Genomic DNA, 14,122 nt, shown 5'->3' with positions numbered 1-14,122 from the left:
TTCAAATGAATTGGTCCAATCATGAGAAAGTTATGAATGCTTTAAGTATGAGATCGCTACAGCTATGCGAATATCAGAATTGTCAATTTTGTTATTGCAATGTGATGTATCGCGGATACCATCTCCCTTTTTGTTGTTTACAAAAACATCATTATGTCTGATTTTCTTCCAATTGCTTTGTGCCTTGAGGCACTACTACGATTATGTAATATGTAGCATATGAGTATAGGTCCTCTAAATAAAATTGACCTTTTAATATGAGTTATACATTTTGGAAAGTTGTAATTGGTCATTATGTGGGTTAGAACAAATGAGAAAGTTTCAGCCAATTTAAAAAAAACATAAATATGGTGATCACAACTTTCAAATATTCATAACTTTTTCTCAGATTTCATTCAATCTTTCAGACGTCTACTGTTCTGAATTATATGCTTTCCACAAAATAAGTTTGCTAAAGAGGTTGGATTTCCATTATATGATTAACACAGAAAACATTAATACAAATTATCGAAAATCAAAGAGCACTGCTACTTCTGTTGATGCTTTTTTTTGTATACATGAAATATTTTGTTGCTATAAACAGAAATAGCGAAACTCAGAAAAAGATCAAAAAAAGTATCTGGATCAACAATATTTAAAATGTACATTCTTAGTACTTTTATTTACATTTGTTTAATCGAGCAATAATAATAATATAAATAATACTCCTTTCTTTTACTTATCTTTTCTTTCTAACATTTGATACTGTATTTATCTAATAAAAGGAAATATATTTGTTGTCTCTCGAATATTCTAATATCATATATTTTACTAATAAAATTAAATGATTTACAAATTTTCCATTTCTACCTTGGTTATTTAACACCAATATAAACGTCCAACTTAAGTTATGTAGGAAAAGCATTTCCGCAAGTTTTCCACAATTGCTATTTTGTTCATATCATTCCTCATTATTTTGAAAAAATGAACACAAGACTATCATTTTCAAAGCCAAACCTATTTAAATACATTTTAGTGTACACATTTTTATTCAACATCTATTACTGAAATTCTCATTGTCGGTTATTCAATTTGGAGTTCCTTAATCTAAGCATTGCCTTTAAAAAACATATTTTTCAGTCAAAGTACGAAGCTGCTTAAATTTATTACACGTATAAATATATATGTTTTCCCTTAATGAATACGTTAGAAGTTGTATGAAAATCACACACTTTTCCTAAAGATAAAGTGCATTTCCAACCATGTAATGCCTCCAAACTCCGACCATACCCGTTTACTCATGCACCCTTGTCACCATCTGTCCTCTTTGATTGACAAGAAGGAAGGAACTGTGTTTGAATTTTGCTGAAATATGAGAAGGTATCTTACCTCATACATGTACCTCCGTGTTAAAGACACCTACGCAAATGAAATACTAGAGAACAGTTAAAATGTAAAACCCAAAGATTTCGTAACAGTCCAGTTGCCTACTTAATTGACTTCCTGAATTTACAGTAGTGATCATGCACTTTGAACACATTATAATGAAAACTTATCCTCATAGTGATGATGTAGAGAAGCTGTAGAGTTATTTTGATGTGAAAGAGTATATAACTTTCTGTTCATGATTAACTTTGTATAGATTGAAAACATAATTGCCATGTAATTATTACCAGAGAGCCTCAAAGTTCACATAATTCAGGCTGCGTGGAGTGGTGGGATGAACTCACGATTTTGTTTTGATTTGGCCAATTTGTTTACGTGAAACCGCTGGGAAAGTGTCGCAGCAAACCTGCCATAACTTTGGCATATCACAATAAATATTATTGATATTAACATTTTTGAAAAGAGGAATAGGCATATTAACTATTTATTACAATTTGTTAATAACTAAGGAAAAATGGGGGCAAAAAGACAAGAAAGTATGTATGAAAAACGAACAATAAAAGTCCAAAATATTGTGGACAACAGAGATATTCGAATATGTTGTTGAATAACTATTATTGAAAAGAAAATTTCTGTGAAATATCATGTTTATAAACCCAGGCGTCCGGATATAATGCATTTTAATTTATACCTTTAAAGGGACTTAGTAACATTGGTCATATGAGAGAAAGTGGTGTTTATGTAGTGACTTCAGTGCTAGATGTACAATTAAAGATAATCTGAAAATTTGAGTGGAAACGGACGATTATTAATGATACAAATTGGGAAAAACTATTTTGATCCATTCCTTAATTCTCCCAACTATATTATTACAATTTAATTACATTTTAGGTGAATTTCAATCATCACAAAGCAATAATTGGCCCAACATACCATTATAGACATTAACGTGTTGACGGATTTGAAATAGTCTACTTTATGTCTTTTGTTCATGGAAAAACGGTTGGGACAATTCAAAAATGGTTGGGAGAATTTACTGTTAATAACTGTTAGAGGGTGTTGCAGAGTGACACCTTCAAAGAAAACCATATATATCTTCGTGGTTTGAGATTTTTCTTATGATTTTTTGCTTGTTAGAGGATAAGTACAGTAGCAGGAATATAAAAAGTAACATTTTATACAAAAATTAGGCACATTTTTTATCAACCTTCAACAATGTTACTGAGTCACCGAGACTTACACACATTTAATCGCGGGTGACGACGTCATGCTGAAAAGTACAGTCCCACAAATATTGGTTTTTGTTTGGATTGATCGTACAAACGGCTTTCAACATGATTTCGTGGCGTAGATTCTAATTTTTGCAATGTTTGAATTAACCTTCAAACTTCTCCAAAACGTATAAAAAATGTGTAATACGGAACTAAAACTGAATTACACTGATTATCGACCTCATAGCATCACTCTAAAAAAGACAGAATAACACGGCGCTAAACATGTCCTTTCTCGTGAATATCGTATGCTGTAGTATATGGCGCGCCGTTTGACCAATAACTCAGAAAAACCCTGTTTATCGCCGAAAAACACTATTTATCGAGCAATAAACACTGTTTATCGAAAAGCAGAGTTATTCATATTTCGCCGGGAGTGGGCGCTTTTCCAAGTTGCATTCAAAAAGATTCGATCATACATAGCATGTCCTCCGAATGAGGACTAGAGGGGCAGCTAAATTGTTAACTTTGACATTCCATAGTCTTTGCATGGGATGCATTATTATTTGTGCCATTTGAACGGTATTGGAGGGTCAGTGTTTATTCATGAGTAATGACTCACAAAATACGCTAATTACTCTTTGTTGATTGGCCATCAACAGCATTTTTGTACAATAATGATAACGATAATTATAATGATGATAGCCGATAACAACACTAGTAATGATAATAATACTACTAACAACAATAAAGTCATGTTAAAAACGACCCATGGGCCTATGAATAATAACCCTTTTCTCAAATTTTGAAAAGCGATGTTACCTTGTCATTTTGGCACAAAATTATTTTTCATTTATCTTTGCCCCCCCCCCCCCACCCCCACCCCCTCCTCTCTATTGTAGAACATTTTTGCATAAACTGTTATCCTTCTTACTCTCTTAATATATTTCCTCCTTCTCCCTCATTAGGAAAGATGATAAAATCTATCTCGCTGCTCTACCAGATCTACACAATTTACAAGGTCGGACACCAATTACTCAGTCATACATAAGACTGCTCCAGCACCATCACACCTCAGTCATACAGCAATATGATTACAGAGTGCCATTATAATCACCACCATCATCACATATCTTTCACAAAATAAGAAAATGGAAGGAAACGAATTAAGCAGCAGTACTAAGTCTTTTTATCAACTTTGATGAACTCATTTATCAACATGTTTTTTCTATAAACATCTTTTTAAATGCAAAATAACATTATATTAAATCGAAACAAGGAAAATAACACATGAATGGGTGGGGATTGCTGTTTCTCTTTTATACATTTATAAATTTGAATATTTTAAAATGAAATCCATAATGATTAAGCACAGGTATTTACGGAGTATTACGAGTACTTTTTACATCACTATATTGTTGTTATTACTACTATTGCTTTTTACCATTATTATTGCTGTTCATCAGCTATTATCATTTTATTTATCCGTAATGTGTCGTTTTTAGTACTGTAGAAAATTTTGTTGATGGCGAATCAACAAACAGTAATTGGCGTCTTTTGTAAGGCATTGCTCATGAATAAACATTGACCCTCCAAAATCGTTCAAATAATAATGCATCCCATGCAAACCTATAGAATGTCAAAGGTCACAATTTAGCTGCCCCTCTAGTCCTCCTCTGGAGGAAACACAATATTTTTATGATATAAAGTCTTTGGCCCGAATTCACAACGGAAGTCTGAGGATAAACCCGGTTTGATCAGACCAAGGTTTGTACAAACCTTGGTCTGAGCTCAAACTTGGTTTGTCCTAAAACCCATTCCACAAAGGAAGGTTTGTATAAACCTTGGTCTGTAATTCCCAAACCTCAGACCGAGGTTTGTAAAACTAGTCTCAGCCATAGGGTTTCTAACATAATTTTTATGGGCTACACACTAAGAAATAGGGGTACATTTGGGGTGCAGATTACGCGTAGTTGGCCGAGGGTACTAATCTGCTCCATATAGGGCGCACTTAGTGCATTCAAGGTAAAATGTGCACCCTGAGGGGTGCAAGAATTTGGAGGATGCAGAATGTGCACCCCACTAGTCTTTATCAAAGCATTATGAAATTATATTGTAGTTTGAAGATTGATCTGTTCTCAAGTCTGTGTATATATTTCAAGAACAACATAACACAACAATAAACAATTATAATAATAATAATAATATCGAATATTTAGGAGCGCTAAAAACAATAAGTACCATAGCGCTTACAAATACAAATATATGTAAAGAGGACAAGAAAGTACAGTACAAGAAGTATATCACATAGATCATTGGGGGAAAAGGTGAGTTTTGAGGGATCTTTTGAAGGTGGCAAGACAGGTAATTTTCCTTATGGAAAGAGGGATGCTGTTCCATGTCTTTGATGCAGCTACTGCAAAGCGTTTTTCAGCTACTGAGAGTCTAGATTTGGGAATGTTAAGTTTACCCTTTTTTATGCATCGTTATTATTATTCCATGAAAAATCATTGACTATAAGTTTTATGAAACAAATTTAAGTCAGTCGATCTTTTGCAGAGACTTTTAATTCCGTTCAACTGCCGAGTTTAATAAGCGAGTTCGTAGTTAGATTCTGCGCATGCGCGCAAAATCCTCCGTGACCTTTCCGCTGGATCAATTGGGATAAATATTGGTCGATGCTGTGTTTACGCACAACAGTGAATGGGGAATGTTAGCATTTATCACGTTCTAGATACGATTTTTTTACATCATGACATCATTCCTTTTCCACAAATCATCTTGAGCAGGTAACTGGATATGTTTTCCTTCTTTTCCTTTTGTTTTGTACGTGGTCTGCAAATGATTTAGTATTTTTCTTCTTTGCAATCGGCAGTTGCCTCCACAGAGGCTAAAGTATGCCGTGTCCCGACTGTTGCCCCATACAGTATATTTTGTGTAAGCCGTCTGCTTCGCATGGCAATCGTTAAAAAAGGTCGTGATTCAGACTTTAAAATTTAATAACCGGTGTTAAGAATAACTCATATGAAGGCTCTTCCCTGCTAGTTCAGCCTGTATATCACTTAAAATAATTATGGCCTACATGATCTAAAATTACCTGCTTACGCATATTTTGTTTGTTATTTTGCCTGATCATGTTGATTGAACTGAAGTGAAGAAAAAGAGTGACTAAATTCAGACTAGATCTAGATCTCTAGTCTATGTAATCGAAACAAAAGACACTGAGAACGATTTGAATTTTAAAAAATGTATACAAACCGCATAACAAGGACTAGACTTCTAGTTTGTGCCTATCCATTGACTAAAATAAGTAGTTTCACTTCACTTCCTGTTAAAATTCTTTCAATCAATGACAATGAATGCTGCCACTGTGCCAGCTGTAAATTCACCTTAACTGTCCTGCTTGCCAAGTTACATCATAAGCAGAGCTGATGTCCTCTTGGCAATGCAAATGGGCTGTTTATTCCATTACAGCTAGCATGTGTTATAGGGAACAAGGCAGATTTATTTGGTAAATTCGTATGATCATTGGGATTTTAACCTTAATCAAGGCAATAATTTAATGTTCTTCCTTTCTTGGGGGGGGGGGGGTTGAGACTTTCAGCTGTGATTTTTTTTTTCTCCCAAGAAAGAAGAAATATTTTCCTGCCCAAATAGAAACCATTATAATTTGTGTTAACATGAAATATTTTTCTCTCTTTTTGCAATCAGACTATCATCACGGGGAGAATCTGTGCTGTTATTGGGTGCTTGAACAGTTCATTCAAGCTTGATAAATGGTATTCACAATTGTGTGACAGACATGGCCTGAAATATCGGGCCTGCGTATGCGCACCACCTTTTGTACCATTCCCTTTTCCTTTGCAAAATAAAGATGCAGACGGCCGTCGACGATGGACAAAGGCGATAAAAAAAATGGCAAAAACTGGGAACCAACGTATGGAGATAGGGTTTGCTCATATCACTTTCGAGATGGACAACCTAGTGCAGCGTGGCCAGACCCAACAATGAATTTGGGATACAGCTCAGCACACCAGTCTTCACATAAATCTCCTCGTCTGCCTCCAAGAGAAAGACCTCAGTGCCCAGAAAAGAAGAAATCAACAAGTAAACGGAAGAGAAAGAAAGTCGACTTGACAGGAGATCCTGACACACATAAAACCTCTACGGCTGAGGAGCACCTAGAAGTTAGTGAGACAGCTTCAAGTAAAGAAAAGAGGAAATCAACATATAAACGGAAGAGAAAGGATGTCGACTTGACAGGTGATCCTGACTTTCATGGATCCTCTACTCTTGATGAGCACCAAGAAATTGATGAGACAGCTTCAAGTAATAAGGAGAAAAGATCTGATCATATCCAGTGCACATCTCACTGATCACAATTATGGGCTACATTGTGATAAAAGATTATGTACCTGCCTTGGATGTGTTGCAAAGCAAAAACAAATTGAAGATCTACAACAGAGGAATAGTCATTTACAGGCAAAGCTGAAAGCTACAAAGAAACAGCATGGTGAGAAAGGTGATTTTGATATGACTACTGTTGTCACGAGAACTGATAAAACTGTCAGATTGTACACTGGATTTAAATCCAAAAAGTCACGAGTAATATGTCCTTTCCTTTTATTCGTCTGATGAAAGGGACATATGTTTGTGGTGATTTGTTGAACTATTTGATTGGAGCCAAGGAGCCCTATGTCTATAATAATTAAGAGAAGTAAACATAGGCTGTGCAGGAATACATTAATTGTGCTAGTCAAATGCACGGGTATGAACTGGTTAGTGTTTATTTCTGTCTTGAGGCTAGCTTAACTTGGTACATTTATTAGAATATCATATTTTGAATGTACCTCTTTATATCTTGTATCAGGGCTGAACATTTATGAAATAAATAAAACATGGACATGTGAAATTGACTAACTACATGTATGTATGTCGGGTTCCAAAGTATTACAAATTTACTGTTTTTCTATACACATTTACAGGTGTTTGGGGGGTGGGGGGCTATAGGAATACATTTTTTTGTGTGGAATAATTGAAGTGTGCTATTTACCAAAGTATTGTATGTTTTGTGTGTGCTTATATTTTTATCAAGACAGAAAATAGGATTTGTGTATCCTTATACAATAATAAAGCAGCTAACTACATATGATATGCAGCTCAAAGAGATATCTTGATCATGAGAATAGTTACATTTCTCATCTTATATTTCTGTTGTAAATAGTGACAGAGAGAGGTTTTCTTCTCCAAGCCGAAATCAGATTTCCGCATGTAGAACACGTGATCGGACTTACAATCGATTGTATCTCTTTCTGCAACGGGGCCCAGAAGTGATTACTGTTCTTTTACTACTATAAGTTCCAATCGATGTGCATTCTAATATTCTTGTATGTCCTGTAGAGTAGTATTGATTTTGTTTTTGTACAATATATTTGCTGTCCCCAAATTATTTGGTGGAATTGATGGAATAAATGAAGATAACATTTTCAGTAGTCATCTTCATTTATAAGAATAAATTGCTGTTGATTCCCTGACTAAAGCTGTTAAAGTTTGTTTTCTTGCCTTTACTTCATGCAAGAAAAGCATACTGTATTCAAAGGTGTAATTGTAGATTTCATCATTTTTGTACCTCAAATTAGAATGTTGATGTTTGCCAACAGCCCAACATGGTATATTACACGCACATTGTATTACATGTTACTTTTGTATATATATTGCAGAAGGTAAACCGCATATATATGGCAACAGTGTCATATGTGGTTATTTTCTCTTACCCACTATGCACAGTGGAAACTGAAACCGGTCATTCATGTTGCCAATAAAATGTGATTTTGATATGAAAACAAATGGTTTGATCTTATGATTTTATTGGTTATAATGTCATGTAAAGAGTGCATGTGCACCCTGCAATGTGCAATTCTACACCATATAAATGTTGCAAATCTGCACCCCTAAAGGTGCTTGCTTGCATCCCAAGGGGTGTATGTATGCACCCTTCAGGGAACAATTGTGGACCCCAAACCCCTGCACCCTATATGAGACAAGTCTGCAGCCCAAACTTGGGTGCAAACGAGCACCCTTAGGGGTGCAGACTGCTGCTACAATAGCAGCCACCTGCTATTGTAGCAGCAGTAAGCACCCCTAAGGGTGCTTGGTTGCACCTCTAAGGCCACTCTTTTTGCACCTCTAAGGGTGCAAGTCTGCACCCCAAATAAGGGTGCAATTTTGCACCCTAATTGGGGGTGCGAAATTGAACCCTATAGGTGGCCGCTATTGTAGCAGCGGTCTGCACCCTATAGGGTGCAAATTTGTACCATTATTTTTTAGTGTGTAGGGTTTAAATGTTAAGAATTGAAAAAACTGTTAAACTAAGCATTCTTAGTACGATCCGGACATCTTAATGAGCAATCTTGAAAAGATGATGGTTAGAACATCTCTGAAATAAACTTTTGAATCGCATTTTCATGAATTAATCGAACCAAACTGGCGCGCCGATGCAGAAAGTGCCTCACGTACTCACCTTTGTGTGGTGCTGGTGAAGCACTCAATCTGACCCAGAACAAATTGACATCGGCACCTGAAAAACTTCGTTAGATAAATACATCTAAGGTTGTCAAGGGCTCTTTTAAATTAACTGTAAGAGTCTTATTGTTTTGGGGGTTACAAATTCTTATCAATAAAATCACCTTATAATAATAATAATAATAATGATTTAATATGAATTAAGTTTTTATTGTGATTAATATATTAATTCATTTGATTGCAATTGTTAATTACTATAGATCTATATAGTTATTTTGTTAGAATGGTCAATCAATTATTATTTTAACAAGTTCCCCGTTTGTTTCCCCAACTGGCTATTTTTTTCACATCAAAATTGTAATTGGTAAATGATTTGTTTCCATATAATATTAATTTTAAAAAAAAATCCTCTATGGCCATCTTTTCTTTCTCTCTCCCTCCCTGTCTCTTTCTCTGTCCCCGTCCCTCCTCTCTCTTTCTACCCATTTTTGTTCTCTCTCCCTCTCCTTTTCTCTCTCTATTAATTCTTTTTCTTTCTCCCCTCTCTCTCTATTCATCTTTCTCTCTCTCCCTCCCTGTCTCTTTCTCTGTCCCCGTCCCTCCTCTCTCTTTCTATACCCATTTTTGTTCTCTCTCTCCTTTTCTCTCTCTATTAATTCTTTTTCTTTCTCCCCTCTCTCTCTTTATTCATCTTTCTCTCTCTCCCTCCCTGTCTCTTTCTCTGTCCCCGTCCCTCCTCTCTCTTTCTATACCCATTTTTGTTCTCTCTCTCCTGTTCTCCCTCTATTAATTCTTTTTCTTTCTCCCCTCTCTCTCTCTATTCATCTTTCTCTTTCTCCCTCCCTTTCTCTCTCTATTAATATTTTTCTTTGTCCCCCCTCTCTCTCTCTATTCAACTTTCTCTCTCTCTCTCTTCTTCTTCTTTTTTTGCAATGAAACACATAATGCAAAACCATGCAAACTGCAAACACACATCTGCACCCCCCCCCCAAACAAAAAAGGGAGAAAGAGAGAGAGATAATCTGACACATATCTATTTCCGTTATCTTTGTAAATATATGACAGCAAGAATATTGTATTTGTATTTTCATGTTTTACATAAATAATTGAGCATACAACACAATAGTAATCTACCGTTTGTTCAAACAATGCAGTTCACATTTGTAAATTTTGTAGCATGCTTATATGAAATATAGCCCACTAGAGGTTAAGAGAGGCTCTGGAAGGCCAATTAAAAGTCTCACTGTAGCGCTATTAGCAGAAAGAAAATCAGAAATACAACAAAATGGGTGACGAAAATTCAAATTTGCACGTAAAAGTTCTTTAATTCTGACTTCGCTTAGTATAGTAATAATATTTGTTTGAATACTCTCCCCTAGCTGACAATCAAATAATTTATATTGACCCACCCCTCAACTCAGCAGTGTATACAATGCTAATTATAGTTAAATCGGGTGCATTTAATCTATAGAGAACACTAAATTACAAATACCGTCAGAGTGACAACAAATACTTATCAACTAAACATAACATCAAAAATATTCATAAATAATCAACAGTTCAACACCCAGGTTCTTGATGTAATGCTGCATAACTACGAAGTATTGTGGGAACACCAGGGAGGGGCCATATTTTGAAATACATTTTGAGGTAATTCCAGTTGCAATCGAGTTAAATCTGTATTTTATAACTTATTACCGTATACATTGAATTTTTTTGTGGAATCCTTAATTAAATAATGTATAGCTCACTAAATAGATAGATAGTGGTGGTTATTTTACTTGACAGCTAAGAAAGCAATAAATGCTTGTTAGTAAGCTCCAGTGTTAGCTGTTTTAGGCTATACTTGGCCAAACCAATGCTATATTTGCACAACGTGAATTTCCCCAATATGGGCAACAGGAAAGCATAAAAATAATTAAGAAGTGTCGACCTTCTCTCTTAGATTGATGAGGCATGGAACGTCCTCATCCTTGCATTTAATAAATATGCGCTCAATCACACATCTCCCTTTTTTGTGTGTGAAGTGTTAAAGCCCCACTGTACTACTTGTAGCTACTTGCTCCCTCTATATAGAAAACTTCCCCAATCTGTGCCTGTTAATCCCCCATGATCCTCTTTTTCTTATGTTAATTGAGAACTGAATTGATGAGATAGCCTCCCGTCAGTGACCTCGCTGGGTTGTCTAATCCTCTTTGGCTGAACTAGTACAGATGGCCTTTAAAGCACATCTGTGGTCGACCCTCTGAATGAAGAAATGGCTTCTGATGAGGCAGAGAAGGCATGGATACCTGCAAAATTGAATGGACAAAATAAACAATATCATAAACAATATTCTTAATTTCAACTTGTTCATTTTTTTTCTTGGAGGGGGGTGGGGGGGGGGGGTAATACTATAGAAAGGATACAATGTATTGTACACATAATCAGGAATTATTCAATCCTGTGTCACTAATACAAAAACTATGAGGTTCCACTTGACAACAAACTAATGAAGTTGCATCCAGATATCAAAAACATTAATTGTGATGTGTGAACTGAAATTTAAAAGCACATGAGCTCGTTTGAATTAATTACTTAATGCGAGTTGTTACTATATTACCAAATGAACATTCCTAACATGTCACTTGTTGGCCAAATACAAAAAAGGAAACAAGATTGATTAAGAAAAAGAATAAACACATGTTTTCATATAAAGAAATAATCTACCTACCCTATAGTCTATCTCCAAGAATCAACTGTTATTCATATGCCCTAGCATGAAGCTGTCAATTCAGTGCACACTCAGAAAAGATCCTGGCATCGTGGCTGCTACCAGTCCAGGCCACCTTGCAACGATACTAGTTATTTTCCCAGCATAATCACAGACAACCTGTCAATATGAAATAACATGTTGGCATTCATTAGTTATGAAAACTCACTCATTTCACACTTCAGATAGGCCGTGAAATGTATAAATTTCACTTGTTATTTATGGTAATTAATGCAAATGCAGTTGAATGTGTGATAATTGCTTTTCAATATCTATTTATACAACTAAAATTGGAAGAAAATGCTAATTACCCTATATATCTAATGTGAAAATTTTGCAAGGTACAAAAAAAAGGTCTAAAGGGAAAGCCGTGCTGGATCCAGTCATGATGTATTCATTTATTCTCACCTGAACATCGATGGAGTACCTGTTCTTCCTATTGAAGTAGTACCTGGCTCTTGCCCCACCAGGACTCCTGAAGTAAACATGTGTCCCATCAACAGCAACTCCTGGAAATCTGCAGTACTGGAAAAACTGCTTCTGAATAGTAGTCACTTTTTGCCTTGTTGTAACTTGTAGGAAACTTCATGACTTGTCCCTTTCTTCTGACAACAGCTTCGGAAACATCTCTCACTACTCTCCATTCGGCAAACAGATGAATATGACACGGCATGCCGCCTCCTCACGGTGCATCCTTTAGATCGAATTACCTTTTTAAAAAAAATTAAAAAACAAGCATTCAAATAAATCATTTTTTTGCTGGTTTATGCTATTATATTTTTACATCCCCAACTGTCACTGTCACTTAAAAAAAAAAAATCCTGATTTCTAGATGTGGTGTGAATCAATTTAACGTAAAAGACAAAATTGTCTATGCCTTTTCTTATCTCCTTCACGGCTTCACCTTTTGTGAAATTTAAGCAACAAATCACAAACTTGTTTCCAACACATAATCTGAATAATTTCCTCTTGTATTAAAGCCAAATAACAGTATTGGGAAATGCCCCACACACAAATTATGAAAATTAATGCTTTCATCACCTACCATGTAAAAGAATAAATATCATAACTAATCTTTCAATGTATGGAATATGACAGAAAATGCTTAGAAATTGAATAAATTAATGTAAACGCACATGTGCATGGCATTAGGGGCTTGCACGGTCGTAGGCAGACCAGCGGAGCGGGGCAAACGAACAGTGAATTTAGGCGGTCAACATGAATTGAAATATTTCTGGATTTTAATAACGACACTAGGGTTGGATTTTACAACAGAAGCCCTTTTTTTATAGCTATGTTAACAATATTCATCAAGTAGTTTGGCCATGTTTTCGCCCACTTTCCCAATACAGAATTTGATTGAATTCAAAGTACCTCAATCTAAAACAAAAGGCTCATCATCCAGCGGGTTTTCCCAATCTCAGAGGCCTCTGCCCAGTTGTGCTGCTATTTATTGCTCCAGCTCCTCCTCCAGGTACACCAGCTCCTTATGCTGAATCAGCTGCATTTTTACCATCTTTACTAGAGTGAAGATAAAATGAAACAAATGTTTAAACAATGTTTTTAAAATAAAGAAATGTTACTTGTGCTTGTGACTTTGTGGGTAATCCTGGCTCTGGAGACTAGATCTAAGCCAGTTAATTCAGACAATTAGAACCAGATCTAAATTTAATAAAAGCTTTGCTTGTCATGACTCATAAACAGAAATAACCGTCTGATATGGGTCATTTCTTTAATAAAAATAATAAAACTGACATTTGTTGACATTCTATAATCGGAGGTCTAGTATGGAGCCAGACGTAGTCTCAGTGAACAACTGGCAATATAGAGAGACTGAAGCTTTTGGTCTGTGCTTGTCAGCGCGATTCATTTTGGGGAACATTGGCATTGCTGATGCCACTTCAATTTCTAATTTAGGTACCAGTGTGTCCAAGTCAAGTGATGGACATCATTGCCAGGCCTAAGCTAGAGCCTGGTATTATTATCACTATCATGACTTTGTAATAACTAGTGTAGGTCTAGGCCTAGTCTAATTGGCATGTGTCATGGCATTGCTGACAACAAGACAAAATTGAACATGACAGTCATACTCAGATATCTACTGTAGGCCCGGCCCGGCTAGGCCCAACTCCAGCCCAGGGTCAGAGGGTGCGAGCTCCGCCGCCGCCTTGGGCGTTGGACTCGAGCTCCCTCCGACTCAGTCCCTGAACTCTGGAATTGAGAGGCCGTCGGATATGAAAACACCGAACATTTAATGGAAAGTGGAAAGTTA

The 14,122-nt window shown here is 35.9% G+C and overlaps 1 long non-coding RNA gene across 1 annotated transcript; it reads right to left on the bottom strand.

Moving 5' to 3' along the window:
• Window positions 1-11,230: 11,230 nt before the first annotated feature.
• On the bottom strand, window positions 11,231-13,335 carry LOC115925412. The gene is made up of 4 exons (XR_004064697.1): window positions 13,225-13,335; window positions 12,259-12,560; window positions 11,812-11,970; window positions 11,231-11,389 (listed from the first exon to the last, which is right to left on the bottom strand). It is a non-coding gene; the product is annotated as an uncharacterized LOC115925412 (long non-coding RNA).
• Between the last annotated feature and the right edge of the window lie 787 nt (window positions 13,336-14,122).

The sequence above is a fragment of the Strongylocentrotus purpuratus genome, unplaced genomic scaffold, assembly GCF_000002235.5.
Source record: "Strongylocentrotus purpuratus isolate Spur 01 unplaced genomic scaffold, Spur_5.0 spur5_scaffold_18, whole genome shotgun sequence".
NCBI classification, from domain to species: Eukaryota; Metazoa; Echinodermata; class Echinoidea; order Camarodonta; family Strongylocentrotidae; genus Strongylocentrotus; species Strongylocentrotus purpuratus.
The sequence above is the reverse complement of the archived record's forward strand: the minus strand, read 5'-3'. Positions and strand labels throughout refer to the sequence as shown.